The 23,581-nt window shown below is 39.8% G+C and overlaps 1 protein-coding gene across 1 annotated transcript in view; it reads right to left on the bottom strand.

Moving 5' to 3' along the window:
• The window catches only part of fbxl16 (F-box and leucine-rich repeat protein 16), a 53,892-nt gene extending 41,246 nt beyond the window's left edge, over nt 1-12,646 (bottom strand). Inside the window, exon 1 of the mRNA XM_051386920.1 lies at nt 12,194-12,646. The gene's annotated coding sequence lies outside the window, so the exon portion shown is untranslated. The remainder of the gene's footprint in view (nt 1-12,193) is intronic.
• Nucleotides 12,647-23,581: the final 10,935 nt, after the last annotated feature.

The following is a 23,581-nucleotide window of genomic DNA, read 5'->3' as shown; positions in this document are numbered from 1 at the left end:
TCTCTTTCCGTACATATATAAATATATGAATGTGTGAGTCTGTATATATGTCTTTTTCAATCACCCCTTCTATTCGTGTATTTTTGTTCCTCTGCACCCTTATACATGATCTTCCTTACATTTTCATTGTTAGTGTTGTATCTTCTGAGAATTTGTATCTCTCTAGATGGTATATATTATTGACTCCATATAATTATCTTGGTACACAGTAATTATTGATGGTATTTTACCCATCATGTCATGATCAAACTCCTCCCACACAGTACAATCCAAACAAGCTTTTTCCCCCCAGTTTGTCTATGCTTTCATATTCACTTAGATAATGTGGTTACACTTTATGATCTAAATTACAAAATGGTTGTTATAAGCTTTCTACCAACTTTCTTTAAGTGAATTTTTGCACTAGAATTTATCTATCTCACAGAGAGTGGTCAGTACTAAGGAATTTGATCGACATTCTGTGAGAATTTGGGTCAAAGCTGTGTGTCACTCAGCCCTGCACTCAGTCAACAAACACAAACACCACAGTTAACTTAAAACTAAGGTATTAAACCCTGTAGCAACAGATAATGTAATAATGGCCAATAATGTAATACCTGCCAATAACGTAATAATTCTGGCCATTTTAAATGTAATAAAGCCAATAACGTAATAACTTGCCAATAATGTAATAACGTTTTTGAGCCAATAAGGTAATAACATTTTGCCAATAATGTAATAAGTTATTACGTTATTGGCTGGTTATTACGTTATTGGCACAGCATTAAAAAAATCCTTTGAAATGTAATAACTGCAGCCAATAATGTAATAATACATAAATAGGACTACATTTCTTGGAAATTAAAATATTTTTTGTAGTTTTTGTGCAGTTTGCTCATCAACAATCGATATAGTGGATGGCATAGTCATCATATTCATTCATCAAGGGTATGTATTATGCAGCACTCTCTCTCCTTAAATATGGTTGTAAGAGCCAATTTCAGAATATTTGTTGTACAAAATCTATATTTAGAATTTTGTTTATTTGCTTAGATATGTAAATTCAGAATTTCATGTCAGTGCCTCTGTTGGATGTTGCATTGTCAAATTAATTTACCACATTTATTTCTTGGAAAACATTTTTAATTAGAACTTTTTTCAAACATTTCTCAAGGGAAAATGATTCAGTTCTCACTTAAAACTCAAAACTGTATTTAAACAACTGGAATACCACTATAAGGCACTATATGGCACTTAACCTCAATATACAACACAGAACATGAACACTCATTTACAAATGTAAAAAGTGTTGAGTTGAACTGAGGGAAAAACATCAACATAAAATTGCCATTACTTCTTCCAGTATATGTCCTTAATTTTGTACTGCCCAAAAGCTACATTACCAAGAAGAATCCAGGCTTTCATCCATCGTCTGTCGTTGCCAAATAACTGTTTTATTCGTATGTTTAGACCACTGCTGTGTCCAGCAGCCTTGTAGAGCTTCATAATACTAATGGAACAGTCATCTTCTTTGTCCAGTTGTAGGCTCTCTGCAAGAGATTCTCTTATGTATAGGTTGGGATGAAATGCTGCTGACAGTTCACGGAATAAGAGTGAGACTCGATTGAATGTCCCAAGCATTGACATATCTTGCTTGAGAAAAAATTCAAAGATTCTTGATAAGATCTCTGAAGGTAGGTATTGAACTCCATGCTCATTTCCAGCATCCTCAACCATGTCAAGCAAAGGGTTAGCTAGAGACTGAACATCAGCATTAGGTAAAAACCCTGGTTCAGGCTGAGACGAAGGCCAGGTTCATCATCAGGCAGGGCGGTTTGGCAACAGGCATAGAGGCAGGTTTGGCATCGACGAGCACCAGTTCGTGTCAGACAGAGGGGCAGGTTGGGACACTCTATAATAATAATAATAATAATACATTAATTATTGAGGCGCCTCTCTGGGCACTCGAGGACACCGTACAACACAAAAAAAAAAAAAAACATCTATGCATCTCTGCCTCCTGAATGACCTGAATGTAAGCCGGAATAGGTCCTTCTAAACTTACATAATGTTCAACTGTCCTTCAACAAAATGTCTAAGTACCAAAGAGGCGGTTTTCCAGTAATCACCAGATGGTGATATTAGGGTGGCATCCAAACCAGAGTCGACACAATAAGGAACTGAACATTAAAAATCTGGGATGCTCTCTGAGAGTTAGGTGGTACCTATGTACCATGTTGTGCCTCCTCTGTAAATATTCCCCATGTCCCCTCAACATACTCCGAAAGGGGTGTCCCATCCACTCCATATGGATTAAATGTTAGGCTGGCAACTGTTTCTTCCGAATGTTTCTGCGAATGGAAAATTCCAATAGTGGCCAATTGAGCGAAATTGCAGAAATTGGCGTTGCCATCGGGATCGGGTCAGGCGAATGTTCGGTTTGGGATTCAACTCCTCCAATCTGTCCTCATGTGAGTAAGGTATTCGCAGGTTCATTTGTTGAACTGATTTGGGCTGAGACTTTGGGCTGCTTTTCTTCTAGTCTTGTCACACTGGTCACATCAGACACTGAGAACCACTTTGTGTTGGGTGGGGCTATTTGGATTCGAAATCACCTTGTATTTCTGCAACTTAGGGTTTTTGCACACCTGGTATCACAATTGTTTCTGTGAGACTCTGTGATGGCCACTCTTGACCCTGACCAACACATTATCCCTAGCCTGTACACGAGACTCTAAAATTTCCATCTGATTCTGTGGTGTATGCGCGTTGGTTGCTTTGTGCCCTTTTCTGTCCTGTTTGTTTCCTCAAACAAACGCCTCTGCTTTTGGGTGGGCTGTGTTTTGTTGCCGGTGGGGTGTTCTTCAGATCTTCTCTGGAGAAGTTAGCGATTGGACAATGCATGACTTTGTCTTCCATAATAAATCCGAGGGGCTCAACTCGAACTTCCTTTGGGTCTTGATTCAATATCTTGGCATAAATTGGCAATGCTTAACCGTTCCTCCTCCTTCTTGATATTGGACTAAGTCTATTCTTTTTCCTCGGGACACGTGGCTTCCCCCTTTACCCTGGCTCTGGGGATGGTATGGGAGCTCTGAATGATTTTTACTTGTAAGGACCCCATAGTTTTCTTACAGCACTTTTGAACTCCTTCCTTGGTCTTGCTGTATGATTTTGGTGGACCATGCTCATTGTAAATGTCTTCAGGTGTCTAGCAATCTCCGCACTGTGTTTACCTTTCGTGGTCTTAGCCATACATATCTACAAAACACATCTATTACATTATGTGACTCGGCCATACTTGACCCTCCTTTAGCCTGTCACAAGGTGTACCTGGTGTCGATCTTGAACTGCTTTGGCCGTGATAGATTTTGGTGAGGGTTTGTTCCGAATGTTGCCTTATGGAGCTGGTAACATCTTGATCTGTCAGGTGTCTTTCCACTTGCTCGGCTGATTCCCAAGTACTGTTCCCGAGGTATATGTTTATTTTTCTTACACCAGAGCCTTTTGTTTTATCAAGAGCCTTATTTACAACTGCAGAGATAGTTGACTTTCTGGGTACCAATTTTCCATTAAATGTAATTGACTGACCATCCTCACTGAGGGCATAATGCTGCCTATTCCACCACAGTTGAACAGGTGCAGAGCGCTGGGTCTTGGATCTCTCTGCTACAGGAACATTAAATTCCCCCTTTAGTGAGTATGACACCGTATAGGTCTCATCAGACATTTGTCCGTGTCCATGTCCTCTGCATTCCGAAATGATGCAGGAGAGGATAAAGATTGCTTGTAAAATACCTGCAATGGTATTAAAGACAAAGTTATTCCCTTTTTCAACTCTAAACAGTGACCTGCAAAGAGTTTTTATAGTTGATATTTCGTAGTAAAGCATGCTGATGAACTCAGTAGATTAGTACACATTGTTCACTAAGCTTTTATTTTGTCATTAGGGACCTACTTATCATTTTTATATCAGGTTTAGCTAACACCATTTAATTCCTTATCCTACACTTGAATATTACTGAATAAAATCATAACCTACAGATAAATATATATATAATAGATATAAACCTCAGCTCATTCAGCCAGTGTTTCCTCTAGGATATTTTTTTTAGCAGTGGGGGCCGGCCTGTCCGAACAAACCCCCCCCCCCTCGTTCCGTCCCGTCCCACCGGCAAGCGTTTTACGTGTGAAACAGAACTGACACTTGCAACACAAACAATATATTTATTCACCTCTATTCACACACAATTAGGCGTTGAGCTGAGAACTGACAAGTTGAACGTTGTCCAATTACAACGGACCCACCGTGGTGACGTTTTTGGTGGAGCTGTTAGTTTAATAGTCGACTTGGAAGAAAGCGAACGTTTTGACAACAAGCTCCATCAACACAACAGTATGTGGAGTTAAACTGGACAGCCCCAATAACCTCTGAATAGTTCTACTTGTTGTTAAATTGCAATGTAAGCGGCAGCCAACGGGGGTGCATTATGTCGGCAGGATCATTTAAAAGGCAACCGTGACTACATTGTGCGTCTGCCCCATTTCTGATACCGTGGCGGCAGAAATTTAACAGCGGCGGGCCGCTGCTCCAAAATCATCATAGAGGAAACACTGATTCAGCTGTCTTATTATAGCAGATATTTCCTTGCAACAATACGTAACAACTTGTATTCATACAAAAGAATGCTACTGCAACAATATCTACTGAGATATAAATCTATACCTATACATCTTATGAGACTAGCTATTCCTGTGTTAACTTTAATGATTCTCAATTATATAAGAATTTATCAACAAGGATTCCACAAAATTAAGGGTGAATCAGTTAATTATTTACCTTTCCACATGTTTGAAGTATGGACGTTTGCAGACAATTAAGGTACTCTAATCAGTCTAGTCAGTCACATGGCTTTGCTAGCTTGACGTGAATTAGCTATTCCATTGCCATCTGGTGGTCAAATGCGAGTGCTGCAGAAAATATTTCCCTTTGTGCATGCGGTATTTCTAGATGGTCTCTGCACAGAAAATAAACCCAATCAACTCATAATTGCCCCTCTAAGCCATCCCGTATGTGTGTGTGTGTGTGTGTGTGTGTGTGTGTGTGTGTTCTATCCAGAAAATTTTAAAAATTAACAGAAAACCCCAAACAAAACATCCAGTTGTTACATTTTCATTTAACACCGAGCAAACACACTAAGAAAATTAACAAAATTCTAAATATAGATTTTGTACAACAAATAATTCTCAAATTGTCTCTTACAACAACCCATACAACCATATTTAAGGAGAGAGAGTGCTGCATAATACATACCCTTGATGAATGAGTATGACAACTATGCCATCCACTATATCTATTTTTGATGAGCAAACTGCACAAAAACTACAAAAAAATATTTTATTTCCAAGAAATGCAGTCCTATTTCTGTATTATTACATTATCGGCTGCAGTTATTACATTAACTTATTACATTATTGGCAAAATGTTATTACCTTATTGGCTCAAAAACTTTATTACATTATTGGCAACTTATTACGTTATTGGCTTTATTACATTTAAAATGGCCAGAATTATTACGTTATTGGAAGGTATTACATTATTGGCCATTATTACATTATCGGTTGCTACAAACCCCTACTTTGTTCTCCTTTATGTGCATACATTTTTTATACATATGCAATAACGAATATCAAATTAAGTTTGCAAAAACAAAGATACAATTCTACTGTTCGTCTATCACTTCTTGATTTCCTTATGTTCATCAGATTTACAGCTTCAGAACAGAATTTCAGAACGCAAAAGCTCACCATCAGTTTTCTTTAAAACTTTCATAAATCAACAGAGTAATTTTTTTAAATGTTCCAAAAATATATTACGTTGTGACATACTCTCGTATGCAAGTTACCATAAACACAAGTACCACAATTGGCAATATAAGAATGGTCAAATCTAATAATAGCATACAGTGACGGCTGGTGGTGATTTTGGGTCGGTGGGCTACAAATGCTTTACACTCATCATACGTCCCGCGCACGCGCCACAGTGCATCCTCAAGTTCGCAACAACATTGTATACTTTGTTATAGCAAGTGCTCTATGGCAACACAAGATATACCCAAAGAATGACCTAATGCCAGAAAACCTCCCCCCCCCCCCACATGCTGCCATTGGCTACAACAATATTTGAAAAGTACCAACAACATTTCCCATGTACCAGAAATAAAACTATTTACAAAACCAAAGCAAAAATAATTATTTGTAGAAGAGAGAGCTGTTTCAGAGCTTGGGCATATCTTATTTAAGCTCACATCAACGGCCTTTCTGTGATGCAAACAGGTTAATCACCATGTCATTAAAGTCTGCAGATTTTTGGATGAAGTCCCGCTCAATAGACAGCATAGCCAGTGTGTTTAGCCTGTCCTGTCCCATTGTGCTTTGAATAAAGGACATGATCCTCTTCAGTGTACTGAAACACCTCTCTGACTCTGCAGTTGTAATAGGGATTGTGATGGCTATTTGGGTTACTTTCAGTGTTTCAGAAAAAGTGCTCTGAAGATTGTTCTCAGTCAGCAACCTCAAAAGTGACATTGCGGACGTTATGCCCGCAAACTCCACACTACTGTACACCATCATCAGCTCACCTTTCAGTTTTCTCTCTGCAGGTAATGTTCACATGCACTGTCCAGCTGCTTCAGCTGGAAAGTGCTTTTAAACAGCGGAAAGTGTTCAGGGTCAATACGTTCAAAAGGGCCTGGCTTTCTCAAAGCAAGCCGAGTCACAGCACTGTGCGGCTACTGACACATTATGAGCGTGCCTTATCCGTCAGCTTGCACAGCCACAAAAGATGCCTGCGATATTTCATCCACCAGTTTTTGTCCATAAATAGCTAACATACTGTCAAGCAACTCATTTTGGCTGGTCTTAGATGTGTACTTGGCAACCTGTGTGTTTGACAGGTGATTGGCTAATTGACTGTCTAAAAAAGAGAACTGGTCGACGAGGTCCAGAAACACTCCCTGCTGGAGTGAAGTGGGAGATTCATCGGACAGGACAAGCTTGTGTCCCCCATAAACTGTAATACAGTCCACAATCTGTGATAGTGAATGCCTGTTTCTCTGTTTTTCTTTACCGGTTTGTTGTTTCTCTGTACAGCGATGCGGTGGCCCTCATTAAGCTGACAGGCAATGTTCACTTTACCCAGCAATGACAGCTTTACAGCATTTCCAATGTGGCTCGTGCTGCATTCATGTTTCCTACTTTTGTCGGATAAATGTTTCAAATCCACAATTCCTTGTTGGGTTCGAGCCGTGTCTCCTCCAAAAAGAAAACATGGGAAACAGAAAAGTGAATTCCTAGCTACACTTGCCAGTCCGTTTGCTGAGACCACGTAACACAAAAGATACGATTTTGTCGTTTGTTCTTTTGTATTATTTGCACATCATTTAGACGATGTGTCCCCAATCTCTTCACTTCCAATTTTTCATCCAAAGACATTAAAGAAAACTGATTATAAAGTAAATAATCCACCTTGTTCATGTTCATGCTAACGCCCCCCATTGCCACAGTTGCTCACTTCCCGCTCTCCACATTCTACTACTAACTAGCCTCACTGTACAGTAGCTACTGTGCTGTGATTGGTCGAAGGCACTGGCCTTTGGGCTGAATGAATTTAGCCCAAATGGGCAGCATATGAAGGGGGCTTGTCACGACACCTGTCAATCAAAAGTGAATGCAAGCTTACGCTACTGTGCTTGGGCTGAATGAATTTAGCCCATTCACAGGAAAAAACCCAAGATATATCATATATCCTGGGTTTTGTCTGTCACTTTTTAGTGCTGTTGCTGCTCTAGGTTCTAGCACAATTTAAAACAATGTTCTAAGGGTTTTAATAATAGTTTTTCATTTTTATTGTAAAAGGTATGGAGGGCTTAGCCCTGTTAGCCCATATATACCAGCCGTCCCTGCTAACATCTACAGTATAGTATGGGATGTAATATTATTATTTTTTTTTTTTTTGTCTAATCTCTTAGCCCTAGACCTTACAAAGACACCTTTAATTGGCATAATTATTGTTTTATTTTTTTATCAAGTTCTTCACTGAGACCTCCTGAGTCTGTTCTTCTTTGAAAGAACTGTTTTTCTTAAAGGACTTGGTTTTAGTGCCATCTTGTGATGTAGTTGCAGATCACATTTTGCTAGCTTCACCCTCCCAGTGCGAAGGAGAAACTATGGTGGCAGAGAAACGTGCAAAAAAATGCAAATGACCCTATCCGGTGCCAGTGTTTGGTTTGTCTCTTCTGGGCTACAGTGGACTGCCACTCTTCAATATGGTGGCCTCCATGGAATGTAGTCACCTGTGGTTATACTAGTAGTGATTATACAATGATGAAAACATACCTATGAATATTATATTCCATTTCTGCCAACAGATCATCCTAAATGTTGACCTTTAATTTTTGTCCAATTGCTACTTTAAATTTTCCAAATTTAGATCTATAATGTGGTATTTCAAATTGCCATTCACCATGGTCCTACCACCTCTCTTAATGTCTTTTCTTTGGATATATCTGGAAAGAGTTGTCTGACAACTAATTAAAAAAAAATGAAAATGAGTAAATCTCTAACAGTAGATTGTATCTTTTTAGTATGTGACGGTGGCAGACAGGCTTTTGTCCATTATTTTCAGTGCCTGATTGTATGAGGATGTGAAGTATGTGATTGTAGCTGGTGATGCTTGAGCTCATACAGTCATACAATAAGAGAAAATGGGAGAAAATCATAGAGTGCATTGGAAACTGGGCTGCCTGTATGTAGTTCTTTTCAGCCAAACCCTGTTTTCTAATGTTCTAAACTGTTAAACCAATTATTAAATTAAAACAGTGTTTTTAATGCAGGAGTCTGGACATGAACCCTGGACAGTGGTGTGACAGTCCTACACTTTGTACGCCCACCCCAACTAACTCCTTGCAACACCACTGCATTACATAAATATAGTGTTTTAAAATACATTGTCTTTGAACATAATCCAGGCAGGAATTACGTTGTGACGAAAACAATTTAGTAATATACAAACGTAATTTCTATGAGACAGGGTTTCCACTGATCGACATCGTCCAAGGATGGAGTTAGCATACCTGCTGGCATGCGACTAAGCCTCTGACTCAACTTGTAGGCAGGTCATTTATAAACAGACTGATAAGCAGTGTACCAATGATTGAACCTTGGGGAATACCCATTCTGTTGTTTAAAAGGGATGACTTTGTCAACTCTCTCACACGGATCTTAAATTTTAAAATATGACTGAAACCAATCATGTAGACACCTAGATAGTTTGTATTTTCTGGAGTGAATCTTCAAATATTTTATCTTCCAGTATGTTATTATTTAGCTTTCAGTACCCTCTATTATTAGAACTTCTTTGGCACCTTTCAGCCCAAAAGTAATAATTTTGTGTTCAGCAATTGAACATAAGAGGGAGAAGCATCTGAAATAAATTGCAAACCTTCTGATGACATCAACCATAAATCCACCAATCTTCAACTGAAGCGGCCTGCTAGACTAATTCCATGTGTAGTATTTGGAATCAGGATTCATAAATCTCTAAATGAAGGAAAAAAGTGCTGACATAAAATGTAGGTAGGTTTAAAACAAAAGGATAATGTAAGGCATCAATCCATGCCTAAGTCTCCTCAGCATTGGTATATCTTTCCAGTAATAAGTTGACTTTAAAGAGACTGTGGAAAATATATGTTTTGCTTGAGGTATTCTGTCCATAAACATTACTAACTGTACACTGAAGATTGTCCATCTTTAAGATCAAGATAATCCAGTATTCAACACAGTGGTTCTTAAAGTTTTTCTGGCGTGACACAGTCAGAAACTCCCTCACGCCCAACCATTCTACAATAGGGTGGGGCGGCAGTAGCTCAGTGTGTAGGGACTTTGCTTGGGAATCGGAGGGTTGCTGGTTCAACAGACCACAGTATGGAGTGTGGACTGTTAGCTGGAGAGGTGCCAGTTTTACCTCCTGTGCACTGCTCATGGGGCACTGCTACCTAAAATAAAAAAGAGTGAAAAAAATAATTTCTCCAATAGGGGATTAATAAAGTAAATCTTAATCTTAAATTTTAGGGGAAGCTAACATTTGTGTCAACATTTTTCATCACTATTTCACAAATACACAAATACAAAAAAAATACAAATACAAATCTTTTAGGAAAGTTTTTTCTATATTATAGTGTCTGCTACAGGGGCAAGTTTAACGCAGTAATTTAGATTAATGATCTGTTATGGCCATATTTTACATTAAGTGAGCAGATTTATTTACTTTTTAAAATCTGTTTATTGGCATTTGAAATTAAACATATATACAAATCACAGATTCAGTAAATGTACACATTAAACCCCCCACCCCCAGCCCCCTCACCCCATTGTCCCAAATCCTCTAAAGGAAAGGAAAATACAACAGAGAAAATAATACCAGTCTTCACCTACATATGCAAATATATCCACTACTAGTCCCAGTTTGTCACATCAGTCATGTTATCAAAATAAGTCAGAAAAGGCATCCAGACCTTGTTAAACTTGTCCTTATTACCGCTCAGGGTGAATTTAATTTTTTCCAACTTACAAACATAATATCCCTGATCCATCTGACATGGGATGGGGGTTTGGAGTTCTTCCAATTTAACAATATTTGGCGACGGGCAAGTAAGGTAGTGAAAGCCACAGCACTGTACATGTTTGATGGCCAGTCACAGTCCCCCGATCTCACACCAAATAAAGCTATTAAAGGATGTGGATCAATAACCATACTAAAAACCTCACTCAAGGAATTAAATATCGCAAGCCAGAATGTGCGAAGAGTGGAACATGACCAAAACATATGTATTAAAGTCGCCGGTGCATGTTTGCACCGGTCTAAGTGAGCAGATTTTAAACCAACTGAAACCCCTCGTCTCATCCAGGCGTGTAGGACAGGGCTCAGCATTATTGGCCAAAAAGCTCTGGAGCTGGAAAACATTTCTGAGCCTCCTAAGGCTAATTTCTCACAACAGATAAAGCATCACGGTATAGCATAGCAGGGTTAGTGTTGAAAGCAAACAAATCCTCCAAGCTCTCGAAGCACTAATAATGGACCAGTGTGTAGGATTTAGTGGCATCTAGCAATGAAGTTTGAGATTGCAACTAACTGAACACTGCTGGTGTCTTGATTTGATGACCTGGGAATAAGAATGGGCTGAGAAGTGTGTAGGGGAAAGTATGGTCAAGAGCCATTGTTTGGTCTGTCCATTCTCGGCTACTGTAGTAACATGGCAGTTCAACATAGTGGCCTCAATAGAAATGGTAAATGGACCTGTACTGTAGCCTATAGCTTATACTTATAGAGAATGTAAGAATCAGTTATCGGCCTACATTTGTTACTGTTATTTGAACTGTTATTCCTAAAGACCCATGTGCGGCTCCAGAACTGCAGGTTTCCTACCCCTGGTGTAGAACCTGTGGCCCTATCTGGTAAAGCCAGTGTTTGGTTTGTCCGTTTTTGGCTACTGTAGAAACATCAATATGGCAGCCACCTTAAAAGAAGACTTACTCCCTCTGTAGATAAATGGCTCATTCTACACACACAGTGATTCTTATTTCCAGGTGATTATACACTGATGAAAACATACTTATGAATATTATATTCCATTTCTGCTAATAGAGCCTCCGAAATGTTACACACTGGACCTTTAAGCCATAATCATCTATTTAGAAGGTAGCCTATAGAAACATGGAGTCCGCAGATACTGAAAAAGAGCTGACAGAGCAGCAGGGGTGGAACCACGACAAACACAGAATAACTCATAACACACCCGGGTAGAAATGACTAAAAAGAAAGAAATCACATCGCTGCACAAACGAGAACGAAAAAGATTGCGTCACTGACAGACGCTGACGTCATTGTGTTTGTTAATAATACGCAGCTCGATGCGGCTGATCAGCTCCGTCCCTCAAAGGCCCCACCGTGCACACAAAGAGATGGAACACCCAGCGCCATTCACCCACATCACCCCCGATCTCCCTGCAGCCTCCTCTACCTCGTCCGAGCGGAAGAGCCGCAGTGTGGATGCTGCCATAACCCACCGCCCCATCATCCATCACAAGCACACACATCCTGCACCCATGGACGCATCCTGCTCGTCCGGCCTTTTTCCCCCGCAGCATCCCTTACCTCTCAGATGAAAATTCACACGAGCATTAATCCATGATCAGCTCGCTGTTATCGCTGCCTCTCGATCACGTTTCTCCCAACGTTGCGCCGCAGAGAAGGCGAAATAAATAATTATTAGGAGACAGCCCTGCCCGTTATGTCCTATCGGGAGGTGAGAGATGCGCCTTCCGAGCCCATAGAGACAAGAAGAGTAACCGGGTCCAAAAACAGAATTAATGAAACGCCGATGCACAACCTCCTCTGCAAAACCGTTCAGCTCTGTACAAAAGAACTTCTCTGTTGTGTTTTCGATCGCCTAGTCCTCCTCCACAACAGAGTGGCCCTCTCTGTCTCGTAATTTCTCCTCCACACACACACACACACACACATACACGCACACACGCACGCACGCACGCACACGCGCAGAGCGGAGCAGCTCTGTCAGTTAAAGAGATAGGATAGGGCAGCTGGAGCAGCGCTGTGCACAGAGCCACTCTGTCTATTTCTTATGTAACAGCAGTAGCTTCTGATTGTTCTGCATCCCAGCACACACACACACACACACACACACACACACACACACACACACACACACACACACACACACACTTTACAGGCTTTACCTGTCATTGGCTGGTCAGTGGCATACAAAGACTGTGATGGGAATTCTGGCTCTTTTAGTGATCGAATATCACTTCCCCCAGTAACTAGTAGTGTTGCTATAAATTGAATTAATTGTTGTAATTGTGGAGGAAACTAGTTTGGAATATGGAAACACTTACATTCACTATTACTTTTGAAAGAGTAATGAGTAATAAATAAAAAATTTTGAGTAACTAACCCAGTATATTTCCAGAATACCATAATTTTACATTATGTTTGGTATAGAAGTCTTAAATAATGTAAAAACACCAAACACTATTATACAAGTACAATTTATTCCTAAACTATTTTAGTAGTCTCGTAGTCTCACCATGTGTAAGAGGGCCCACTGCCTCCTCTGCTGTGCATCTTTCACTGATCTTGAGATTCAAAGTTTGCTGTTGGGAAGGCTGTAACATGTTCTGTTGGTATGATAGTGTCCAAACAGAATCAGATGTAGTTAGAGACAGTTTTAGCCAGCTGATCATTGTTATCAGCAGAGTCTTTTTCTCTTTCATTTGGACTTGGCCTCTCTTAAAAAGTGATTTGTATGTTGGGATGAGATGGATAGCATTATGACAAGTCAGATGGCCCAAGTCTATAGATCTGCATCCATAATGCATTAGGATCCATCTTTGTGGCCAAACGACAGTGGTACTAAACCAATCAGTATCCTTTGAGGAACTACAGGCAGCTACAAGGGTAGGTGCAAGGTGTGACGCAGCGAGAAGACACTGTTCATTAAACAACAATAGTGGCTGCTCCCATAGAGGTTAGTGTAGATGCTGCAAACATCAGTTATATCGGAACCTGAGAATGTTTCTTCATTAAAAAAGAGCAAAGAATGGCACTGAAGGCTTTTCTTCATGGAAAAAATGTTTTGATTCTTCACCTGACTGGCTTCAGTAAGAATTTGACTACATTATATGGTTCTTTGATCTGATTGGTTGAAGTTCCGCTGTTATAGACGCTGATAGACAGATGGTTTATCCAATCACCTGCCAAGTACTCTTTGAATGTGCCTGCCCTTTTTCAAGCCATTTCAACCAACGACTTTAAAGATTGTTCTGTGTGACAACCTATCTGGCTTTTCAGACAATTCAGATATTAATATTTAAGAGTACAAAAAGTATAATGATATAGCTGCAAGCTATAGAGATACTGTTTATATGTTTCCTTCACATATATATTTGAAATTTCTCTCTATATTATTTGTTGATTATTATCAGCTGACATTTATGCTGATACTGATATTGTTGCAATAAGCTCATGTCAACGATACAGCCAATTTTTGGCCCATAATTTTCAATGAATTAGTTGCCAGTTTTACAGCTTTTGGCATTGTCCTCCAATTGAGTCCATCTGCTCCACAGTAGGGATTAATCTTAGGTGAAAAAAGAAAAGCGAAAAGGCTTTATTATATTTTTATGGCTTAATGTTGAAAAAATATGGCTAAATGAATAATGTTTTTTCTCTAAATAAAGCAATGTAGCTACATGGCTATTGAAATGCAGATGAGAGACACACATCCCCCACAGAGGACTAAAATGCACTACAACAGACAACAGCCTAGAACCCGAGGTCAGGTATGAATTTTAGATTTTTATTTTTTTTAGATGTGGGGATTGAGATTTTTGTACTTTTTATATGGATATATGTTTAATTTAAAGGTTTTTTGTTGGTGTAGGTATGTTTTTATCAGTGTATTATCACCTGAATATAGAATCAATCAATAATTATGTTTTTGTATCTACAGATGCCGTGGGTACATGTTGAACCACCATGTTTCTACAGTCGCCCAAAAGGGACAAACCAAACTCCAACTCTGGATAGGGGCCTTTGCGTTTTTCGTCTGTTTCACAGCCACTGTAATTTCTCCCTCATGCTTGGAAGAAGAGGGTGAAGCGATGGAGTCGCAATTTATAGCTACATCGCTAGATACCACTAAATCCTACACACTTGAAATTCCTCATTAAGATACGTTTATCTGCAGTTTATTAATGCTGTCCTCAGCAACAAAGCAGGTCATTCAGTGAAGGAAATGCTGTTCATGTTTGTGATCAAATTCCTGTTACCAAAATATGAGTATAAACTTAAAAAGGTAATTAATAAGTAATGTAGTTTAGTCCAGATACACTCAGAAATACAAGACACTGATGATTGAATGAAAGACTAAATGTCCCAAAACATAAACTGATGGCTCCCTACCTGGGGTTGGGACCAAACTTTTAGGGGAAACAAGAACATTAAAGAGATAAGTAAAACAATTGATATTTTGGTTACACATAAATATATTTATTTTTTATGAATGTTCTCTATTTTGCCTTTATATTGTCAAAATTGGTGGTGTGTGGGTTTTTTAAAGGCAGTAACTGTGCTGTGAGGTCACAAGTAGACGTTGCTTCATTGCACAAGCAAATCAGTTTGGGAATCACTGCCATACACCTCCTTCTGGGGATTTGTCCTGATATGGGCATCACCCTCAATGAGGAAGTGACGCTACGGCTCACTGCCTCTCCTCCTCTGTTTGTTCTGTATCTTTCAGGCGAGCATAGCACAGCTGCCTCTGATTCTCTCCGTGTCTTTCTTTGTGTGTGTATGTGTGTGTGTGTGTCTCTCTCTCTGTCTCTCTCTCTCTCTCTCTCGCAAGAGGCCAGAAGCTGGAGAGCTTTCTATTTATAGAATCCTACCCGCCTGTTCAGCCTCCAACCGCCTTCGGCACAAAGAGTTACACCCACAGACACACACAAAGCATCCATGGACAGCAAGCATGCAAGCACAACACACAGGGCGTTGCATGTTATGTTCAAAAAGTGAATTCATGCATTTACACTGTAAATACAAAAACACAGTATGCACACATTAACAAAAGCCGGCATATAATGTCACGCGCAAAGCAAAGCCTAATAAAAACCCAGAAATACACATCATAGTGTACATACTATTGCATTAATAATGCCGGGAGGAACACTGCCTGTAATATATAGAGGGGGAGGGGGCTTCTACAATGTAGCCTGACAATTACTATTGCCCTGTTTGTGTGTGTGTAGTAATAATAATAAGCTGTTGTTCATCCATTCAGCCTATCACTCTCAGACACAGCTACCACACATTAACACTAAAAATACCCCCTTGTTGCAGCAACAACAGTTTGCAGTCTTACCTGAACTTGTCATGTTAGCATGTGATGTCAGGTTAAAGTCCAGATGAAGTGAAAAATGGCTATTTAACCCTTCAAGATTACATTCCCAGTCATATTGTGCTAGTTAGCTTGTGAGGCTGATGTTAGTGAAATCATCCCTGGCGAAAATCCGGCAAAAATTCCCTGTCTCAAATTGGCCTCTGTCAGCATCGGATGCTGTATTGAACCTGGTCTGATCTTGCTGTTCACTTTATCACTCATTTGAAGTCGTGTTTCCGGCCCCCTGGTGAATGGAAGTCCAATATTAATTGCCTATATTGCCTATATTTTTTACCTGTGGCCGGACAGGAGCTGCAGATTAAGGTCATAATTCTCTTCATGTTCATCAACAGAGATCCCTTGCACATTGTCACACTGTTTTCACACAGTCATTTGATACATTGTTATTGAAACAATATCAATTATAGCTGCTTTAACATTCTTGGAATTATAATTTCTAGCATTTATTTAATATTTTTCATAATAATTACAGTAACTAAAGTAAGTAAAGTAACGTTGAATTGAGTTGAGTTATCCTTTATTCATTCTCTGCATTTGACCCATCCTAAATACAAGGAGCAGTGGGCATCTGTCCAACAGTATTTAATCCATGAAAGGACACTTTCAAAGACAAACAGGCAAGATACAGCAGTTGATTTGGGGAGAGTCATACACTGGTTTCCACCAGAGAAAGATTGAAACATCTGTCATCAGCCTTGTCCCCTCAGAATTAAGACTGCTGTGGTATCATCTGCTGACACTAATGTCCCACAGACATTTAGAAAATGTCATTGTTTGGTTTTTAAGCATTCTGATTATCATATTCAAAACTATGTGTAGATGTGAATGAATGAGCTCTAATTCACAAGCAAACACGTGCGCTCGTGTAAGAGCATGCACTGCAGTGAAGATGACTCAGCCACTAGCGCTGATGGCATGGCAACACTACCTCTTTGCAATCAGTCTCTTAGTAACTGCGCGGTTGCTGAGGAAGGAACCCGAGTGTAGAGGTTTGTGTGTGTGCGTGTGTGTTATGACTCTAGCTAGTTCATTGAGTGGATACTAAAATTAGAACAATTAGAAACAAATAACTTTTTGAAATGCCCTTGGAATTTTTTAAGATGATTTGATCAGCTACCTTTTAATTAATTGGTCAATTAATTAGAAAATACCATAGGAAGATGGGAATGTGTTCACTTTTCTCCTTTTTCACTTTCAAGTTCTTTATTAACATTGACATAACCGTCAGGCCTACAGTGAAGCAGCCATTGGCAATTCAATTATTAGGTCTCAGGCACCCTCCAACAATGCTCATATAAATATGCATAAAAAAGAAAAATCTGAATGTAAGAAATAAAGACAGAAAATCCAGAAATTAAAAAATAGGAATAAAGTATAATACAGAAATATGAAATAAAATAAAACTAAACCAACTAAAATGTTATACTCTGGTAAACAAGTGAACTATAATAACAGCTGTGCGTTCATCGGCCAGGACCAGTCCATCAACAGCAGGTGCTGTCACTCCAGAAGGCATGCAGCTTGGACTTAAGGCTGCTCCTAGCTGATGTCCGGTTTTGCACGAAATGGGACTGTTATACCCACATCTTTATCAGATTCAGAATCAGAATCAGAAATACTTTAGTGATCCCCAGGGGAAATTTCTTACAGAAACCTGCTCCATCAACATCCTGGATCAACACTTGATAGGCAGACCGCGTTCCGAACCAACAGAGCGCAGCTGTTTACATTTAACCAGACACAAATTCAATATGAAACTTGAATACAGTATATTGAATGAAACTTGAATATATGAAATGTAACTTTGAATATGTGGAATGAATCTTTAAATATATGGAATGAAACTTTGAATATGTGGAATGGAATCTGACGTCATCAAGGCACTGGTGCCATCTTGTTTTAGATGTGTAATATTACAATGTTGACTCAAGACAGTCGAGTCATTCCCATTCAAGCTGGAAGGGCATATTGCTATTTTTTTTATATAATATGTAATTATAGTCGTTTTATATTCAGACCTGGTTCTACGAGAGGTCAAACATGCATTGCACCCTGAGTTTAATCATTTGCACCCTTAAAGTCAAGCGCATAGGCGCATAAACTGTATGGGGGTCTCCAGGTGCACCTTCTAATTTGCAGAGGTGTATAAAGTACTTGAAAGAAATAAGTAAAAGCACAAATACCATAACTGAAAATGACTTTGGTAAAAGTTAAAGTCACCCATAAGAAAATCACTTGAGTAAAAGTCTTAAAGTAGCTCACATTAAATGTACTTAAGTATCAAAAGTATCTTGTGAAAAAAAAAACTCAAGTATCAAAAGTACAAGTACAAGTAAAGTACAAAGTATTGTTATAGTACGCATAAAAAGAAGCAAAACAACCAAAAATGGTTCTCCCCTTGTGTTTCTTAAGGTTGGATGGAGAGTTCTTAAATGCCTTTATCTTGTGGCACTTTGGTAGGAACAAGAGGCACTTCATTCTGTATGTTTTAGTACTTTCCCACATCCCAAGGTAGCCAAACATTGTTGCCAGGTATGACCACGGCGGGTGACTGTCGTCTTCTACCGAAGGAGATGCTGTCGGTGTGGTAACGTCTTCCACGTCGTCCTGTTGATCTCCGCCACCCCGCACATCCCGCCCTTACCTCTAATCTTCGCGGTACCATCGTTGTTCTTCTCGTCCTCTCGGACACGCCCATTCCGATAATCCATTGTAATAATTTGTAACGGGTAATGAGGTGGCAACGTCAAGTAACGGGTAAAGTTTTTTTTTACTTTTAAATGTAGTAGAGTAAAAGTAAAGTCTTGATTAAAAAAAAGACTCAAGTAAAGTACAGATCCTCAAAAAAAACTAGTTAAGTAGTGTAACGAAGTACATCTATTTCATTACTATACACCTCTGCTAATTTGGTCCATGTATGTTCAGCAGTGCAACCTGCAAAAGGGCTGGGTGAAGGTGAATATAGATCTCAGGTGGCGATTATTAAATACTGTATCAAAATAAAGACAGTGATTTGGTGAAACCGCTTGTATTGTTATAACCTGACTCACGCTCTCTTGGTAATAATTATCATGTATCTCACCTCGTACATGGTCATATAGTTCAGTAATTAATGTTAACAGCGTTTGCATTGCATTGTCCCGATCAATTGTGAAGCGGGATTGTTGGGAGTCCTGTGGTGAGTCCAAGCGGCAGCAGCGGTCGGACAGCAGGGACGGCGCTAAACTTGAATCCCATTTTGGAGTCCTGTGGGCCACATTTGGCAGCTGAGGTGAGGGTTAACCTAACTAAGATGAAAAGGCTGGCAGACTGTCTAGTGTATTCTGAGCCCAGGCAGTCCGATTCATGTCGCAGCATGGCGATGATTCCTGATGGGCTGGAAGAACCCAGAGTCTCAAAGGCTCTAAGAGTAGCCGACTGCCCCGTCATCACATTAGTGAGGCGATGAATGGATGAACGAGATTCCCACTGTCCTTAAAGAGCAGCTAATGGAACGGGCTTGGCAGAACCAGGGGGGAAGGAAGAAACCCTTTTGAGCAGGACTCTATTGCGGCACTGGCAAGGGAAACAACAGGTCTAGAATGAATGGAAAGTTTAAATTCGCCAAATAGTGCCCTCTTTGCTTTGAGAAAACCATTCGATAATAACCTAATTGATGATGATGATAATTTGTATTTGTTCCCTGTCATATAGAACAAAGCGCGATGCACTGTTTTTTCTTACACCTTTCTATCAGAACCAACATTAGGTTTTTTAGTAATTTTAGCTACAGTAGCTCGTGTTTTTGATCGGACCACACAGGCCAGCCTTCACTCCCCGCATACATCGGTTAGCTTTGGCCACGACCCATGACCTTTTCGCCTGCTGTTTTTTTGGCCCTTGTCAAAGTAGCTCAAATCCTTATGCTGCCCATTTTTCCTGCTTCAAACCTCAACTTTGAGGACAAAATGTTCACCTGCTGTCTAATATATCCCACCCACTGATGCCATGACACCAAAATAGTCAATGTTATACACTTCACCTGTATCCGACCATAAATCTAGAGTTTGTGGCTGAGATTTAAAAGCCCCATTTGTCTGCCCATTCCTCTGCAGAAACTAAAGCCCTTTGAATTTGTTTTAAAGTAAACTCGCTTGCATTTCTGGCTCCATCATTTGCAAATAATGAATGTCCAAACTCTCTACCAAAATTGCTAAATATATAATTTATCATTATATTAAATAGGACTGGACTGATTACATGTCTTTGTACTTTTGTACTTTTTTACAGTCTACCTCTAACTCCTAAATCATACATTCAATCATTAGTTCCTCCTTTCACAAAGAATCACAAGTTTTCTCAATATCCAGGAATACACTTACCACTATTTCTTTATTATCAAATTTCCTTTTAATATCTTGATATAACACTGCAACTGTTGAACTTCAGTTTGTGAAACCAGTTTGGAAATCAACAAAAAGTCCCTTGCTTTATAAAAAATAACTAGCCTTTTAGTGTCTGCCATGATTTTACAAAGCACTAATTTTAAGGCTATAGGACAGTATTTACTGGGGTCAGATCTTTGCCTGGTTTAAAGATTGGAACTATAACTGCATGTTTCCATTCCCCTCTGCCCACACCAAATTAAACTAGCTAGAATTTCTATGGTAAATGGTAAATGGACCTGTACTTGTATAGCGCCTCTCTAGTCTTCCGACCACTCAAAGCGCTTTTACACTATACGTGCCACATTCGCCCTTTCACACACATTCACACAGGGACGGCAAAGCCTATCAAACAGAAACTAATACATTCATACACATTCACACACCTATGCACGGCATCGGGAGCAATTCGGGGTTCGGTATCTTGCTCAAGGATACTTCAACATGTGGCACCAGGAGCCGGGGATCGAACCCACAACCTTCAGATTAGGGGAAGACCCACTCTGCCTCTGCACCATAGCCGACCTGACCATAAGACCAACATCTTCCAAATTCTTGAATAACTCATATGACAGCCCCGGCCTAATAGGCTTAAAATTATTTAAATTCTCAGCTCTCAGTTATTCTCTCAATAATCAGTTTGGTCCTCTTCATACCTCTCTCAACTTCCAGCTTCCCAGAGCTGTGCACTGCTTTTTTGTTGGATACTGCTTCCACCCCACCATTCTGTAAAACTGGAATTGATCTTCCATTATACTGCCCTGACATACTGCGTACAGCTGACCACATGTGTCTTATAGGAGTCTCAGGGCCCAGCTATTCACAAAATCTCTTCCAACTGTTTCTTTTTGCATTCATAATTACTCTTCTTGCTACTGCCTTTAATACTCCACTGCATAACACAGCGTTGGATATTGTTTTCATTTTCTATATCCTCTATTTCTGTTTCTTACAGACATAGAAAAACTGAAATTCTTTATTGTATTAACAAACCACCACACGGAATCTGGGATTATGCTTCATGGGAACAGTGCAACAAGCTTCCTTATTGATCATCAATCTAAAGGAAGCATTCAAATTCTCCTCAGAGTCTCTCAGTCTATCCCTTTAACTACATTTTGAGCCCTGGAGCATCCAGATAGCTCGCCTGGTAGAGCCCATGTACCCAGGCTAAGTCCTTGCTGCAGCAGCCATGGGACTGAATCTGACCTGAGGCCCTTTGCTGCGTGTCATCCCCTCTCTCTTTCTCATTCACTCATCCAAACTTTAAGTTAAGGTGACCATGAAAACAGCAGATTCTATTAGGAGAGGGAGCTGGAGCAAACATAGCTGCACAATATGTGACTGCATGTCACAAACTGAGGGACAGATAATAAAAATATCATTAGTGAATGTGACAAATTACTATCATGAGCTTATCATATATATGGAACACACACACACACACACACACACACACACACACAATTACTGTTTTACATTAAAGAAAATTAGACTTTCTTGTTGTTTTTGTTCATCTATTCATTTATTTTATTGTATTTAATGAACTGTATTCTTTATGGACCGTATTATCAGTCATTTTAATGAATTGTATTTTTTTTTCCTCCCATGTTTGGCAGTAATTGTTTCTGACATTCATTGAAATTGAAATTGAAATTGAGTAAGAGTAGAGGATGTGCTGATACTTATTCTGGTGCTTTCGGATGAGCAGTTGGCGCCTCACATGGCAGCCTCTTCCATTAATGTGTGAATGGGTCATTGAGTGGTCGGAAGACAAGAAACTTGCTATATAAATGCACGTCCAATTACCACCCGCTCACACTGTCTGGGTTCTGCCCATCAGGAAAATTCAGGATCTAGTCATAGAGAGAGGTGTTGAGTCCCAGGTCACTGAGCTTGATGACAAGCTTGGAGGGCACTGAATGCTGAGCTATAGTCAATAAACACCATTCTCACATATGTGTTCCTCTGGACCAGGTGGGAGATGGCAGTGTAGAAGGCTAGGCCAATCGTGTCATCCATTGAAACTGTTTGGCCTGTTAGCAAATTCCAGTGGATCCAGTGACATATGAAGAGATGAGATGTAGATAGATAGATCGATCTGGGTGACACTGTTTGTTGATTATTGGAAAAATGTGGAACAATGACTGAGTTTGGGGTCGAAGGGTTGTGAAAAGTCTCTGTGAAAACCATAATGTTACAGTTTGTAGTGTTATGTTGAAAAGCCACCTTGCGCCTGAGTTCGTCCAGCTTATTTTTCTGCCATCACCAAAGAACCGATATGTCAGTGATACAGGAGACACGAACTACGCTTACATGCACAAAATATTTTCACTTTTATTTATCATGACTTTGAATTAGAAAATTATGTCAATTACATATGAGGCAAACAGAGCGACCATGTCAGTGCAGCAAAGTGGCAATTTATAACAAGCCTCCCTCTCCTGCCTGCTCCTCTTTGTCCCTACTGCTCCTCCTCCCTCCTTTCTTCCTAGCATGCTCCATTCATGCGTTTGGTTTTGTTTTGTTTTGTTTTGTTTGTTTTCTATGCCATTCACTGTGCTATGCTACCAGGGCTATGGGCGGGGATGCAGCAGCTAACAGGCCCAGCTAACCCACCCACAGCAGGCTTCTCCTCCACACAGAGCCCTGTGTGTTTGGATGCATTGACGTCATGACTGACGCACGGCAGCCTGGAGTAGCCGGCTCCATCAAAGGCCTATATGCTCAGGCTTGAACAGAGGTATTATTAGACAGCAGAGGGAGAGATACACACAGAGAGAATGGGAGAAAAGGGGACTGAGAAAGGGACGGATGGGGAAGGAGGGGTTGGAGGGAGGTTTTGAAAGAACGGCAGAATACCGTTCTTGCTCTCTGAGACTCACAGGATAATAAGTGCTCACAGAGGATGTAGGTAGTTTATTTATTTGTTTGTCTGGCTATTTATCAGGAATAATAAAGGTTAACAGATGTCATATATACAGGAAGTCACACTGGAGCAAATTTGCAGCCCTTGTCCCAGCCTTAAATAGACTTTTGAAATCAGGACAAAAGAAATACACCTGATCTTGATATTTACAAAACACCCTTGCTTCAAGGTCCATTTAGTTGCTGTTCTGAAGCTTTCGAACATATTACATT

This window comes from Dicentrarchus labrax, unplaced genomic scaffold (genome assembly GCF_905237075.1).
Source record: "Dicentrarchus labrax unplaced genomic scaffold, dlabrax2021, whole genome shotgun sequence".
Taxonomy (NCBI): Eukaryota; Metazoa; Chordata; class Actinopteri; family Moronidae; genus Dicentrarchus; species Dicentrarchus labrax.
This window is presented reverse-complemented; position numbering and strand designations above follow the sequence as displayed.